This window comes from Arachis ipaensis, chromosome B05 (assembly GCF_000816755.2).
Source record: "Arachis ipaensis cultivar K30076 chromosome B05, Araip1.1, whole genome shotgun sequence".
In the NCBI taxonomy this organism is placed as follows: Eukaryota; Viridiplantae; Streptophyta; class Magnoliopsida; order Fabales; family Fabaceae; genus Arachis; species Arachis ipaensis.
The window spans coordinates 10,677,614-10,680,806 of NC_029789.2; positions in this window are offsets into that span (position 1 = coordinate 10,677,614).

The following is a 3,193-nucleotide window of genomic DNA, read 5'->3' on the forward strand; positions in this document are numbered from 1 at the left end:
ACAACATTCAATAGCCATGTTGTGAACCTTACTTCTTTGATAAAACCTGCTAACAACAGCTTTTTGGTTTCATCTAACGATGCTTGTCGTCTTTCCTCTCCCAGGATGCATTTCTTTTGAGCCATGGGCTTGACTGACGGGTCTACAACTAGCTTATGGCATATAATGCTAGAGTTGATGCTTGGCATATCTACTGGAGTCCACGCAAAAAGATCGGCGTTATCTTGGAAGAGCTCTATTAGCCGAGCTTTTTCCTTACCTGAAAGTGCATTACTGATGTATGTAAACTTGTTAGGGTTTCCATAAAACATTTCCTTCTCAAGCTCGTCTAGTACTTGAGGTCTTTCTCGGAATTCCTCTCTTGGATCGAGCTCATTGAGGAGAGGGAGGTCGTCCGAGCTGTACACGGCTTGTACTTGTGCTGGAATTGCTTTGCTCATTACTTGTTGTTTTAAGCTAGCATGGTAACATTGCCGTGCATCTTTGTGGTCAGCATGCACTGTAGCGATGAGCCCGTCCTGTACTGAAAACTTAACACATAGATGTAAAGTGGATACAATTGCACCTAAAGTATTTAAAGCTGGTCTACCTAAAATGATGTTGTATGGGCTTATGCAATCTACTATGATGTATTGAATATCAACCGTTTTTGTGAGGGGGGGTTTTCCCAAAAGAGTTCTTAACCAAATAAGTCCCATTACCTGTACCCTTTCTCCTGAGAATCCCACCAGATCTCCGGAGTAGGGTTGAATGGCCTTATCAGATAAGTTCATTTTTTGAAAAGTGGAGTAAAATAGAACATCGGCACTACTACCTGGGTCTAGCAAGACCTTTCTTACCAACAGGTCTCCTACTTGTACTGAGATGACAACGGGATCGTCGAGGTTTGGACTTACTGATTTGCAATCTGAGATTGTGAAAGTGATTTCTCCCGTGGGTGCATCTTTGGGTAAGAAGGTCGTCCCCTCGATTGCCAACATTGCTCGGTAGCTTCGCTTCTGGGCTGAACTTGTTGTACCTCCACTGGCGAAGCCACCTGAGATGCAATTTATGACTCCTCGCGGCTGGCTTGGGTTTGCCCACTGTCTCTTGTCATTCTCCTCTTTTCCTTGACTAATTGTCTCCGGTGTCTTGGTTCCTCCTTTATCCTTCCTTCCGTCAAAATATTTGTCTAAGAGTCCTTGCCTTGCCAACTGTTCTAGTAGGTCTTTTGCCGCCACACAGTCGTCTGTTGTGTGGCCGAATTTCTGATGGAAGGCGCAATGCTTTGTTCTGTCAGCGAACCTCTGATCCTGATAATTACCGGCCCTATTCGGAGGTTTGATCATCTTGGCATGAAGGATTTCTTTTATAATGTCTTCTCTCTTCGTGTTGAACCAGGTATAGTTATCGAACTTGGGGTTAAGTTCGAAAGGTTTCTTCAGCTCTTTGTTGCTTGGTGATCTGAAGGTCTTTTCTTCCTCCCTTCTAGGTTGTTATTTGTCTGTCTTTCGAGCTTCCCGAAGCTCTTCGATCTCCATTTGGCCAGCGGCTTTTTCTCGAAATTCGTCCAATATTTTTTATTTTGATACTGCAATCGTCTCTTGGAACTTGCTAGGTTTGAGGCCACTTTTGAGGGCGTGTAGGTGAACTTCTGGGCTCAGATCTGGAATCTCCATGGTTGCCTCAGTAAACCGCGTCATGTAGTCCTTTAAGCTCTCGTGCTGCCCTTGCTTGATGGTGCTTAGATAGTCTGTCCCATGCACATATATTCTTGATGCAGTGAAGTAATCGATGAAGGATCTCGCCAGTTCTTCAAAAGAAGAGATTGAACCTGCAAACAACGTAGAGAACCAGAGTAATGCAGAACCATATAAATAAGTAGGAAAAGCTCGACAGAATATGGGCTCAGAGGCACCATTAAAGAACATCATAGATTGAAATTTCCTAATGTGAACGCGAGGATCACCGAACCCCTTGTATGGTTCAAGGGCAGTAGGCAGCACAAAATTTTTTGGCATTTGAAATTTCATGATGTCTTCCGAGAAGGGGTTGTCTATAGTCAGTTTCTCTTTTGGCGGGGTGAGCTTTTGGGATTCCGTGTCATTCTGGTTTGAGCTCTTGGGGTCTCCTTCGCCATGTTTTCCGGCTCGGTTGTTGGACGACAACTCGGCTATCCTTCGGACTTCCGCCTGAAGCTCGGCAATCTGGGCTAAGAGCTCAGCTTGCGTAGGTTGCTGGACTCCGTTGTCGGCCATCCTTCGAGATTTGTGAAATCTTGAAAAAAAAAAGAGAGCACAAAGCTAAAAAAAGAGGCTTAAGCTTAGTGGGGTTTTTATTTTCGGGCCCATGGTGGGCGCCAAATGTTCCGCCCGGGTTACACATGCTGATCTATATGCGATCCGAGCTTTGAGCAACTTTAGATATGTGGTGCTGCTATTTGTCGAGGCGAGGTATAGGTCGGCTGGCCTTTAAACACCATGGATGGAGCACCTGCAAAAGAATCTCTGACGCTTAAGTCAGAAAAAGTATTTCAAATGAATCACAGATAAAGTAAAAGAAGGAAAAAGTAGTGATACTGTATAGTGCTTGTGTGTTCCTTCTGTCAATCCGATGTTGTTTAAATAGATAGGAAAGCCGTTGTGCCAAGTACCCAATATTTCGGACTTTTCTGCAGCTCTCGTTGTCGTTGGTTTTTAGAATCTTTCTTCTGTTGTTGAGTGATTTGTTACTTAATTCCTAGCTATCTTGGTAGCCGTCGTGTTTGTTTGGGCCGAAGTTTATGCTCCACATCACGAGGAATACTACAGGTCAAGTTTGGGGGCTGTGATCCTATCTAAAATCCGGATCAGTCACTCTTATAACTCGTAATCTAGAAGACATAAAATAAGCACATTCTGTACTAAAGGGACGTGATTCCCTCACTTAATGGATCAATCCAAAAAATATCAACGGCGGCTACCACAAAGTCAGGAAAACAAGCAAATATCAGTAATTACTTATAAGCAAATTCACCCTATAAATAAAAAACACTTAATACTCACTAAATACGTTATTCATTCTGAATAATATCCCTATTATCTTATACTAAATATCAATCATTAATTAAATAATCATCGCAAGCTCACCGGTGCCATAATTTTATAACACAATATAGCAACTTTTATACTTTATATTGGTATATATTTTATGAATATTTATTATCAATTTATAT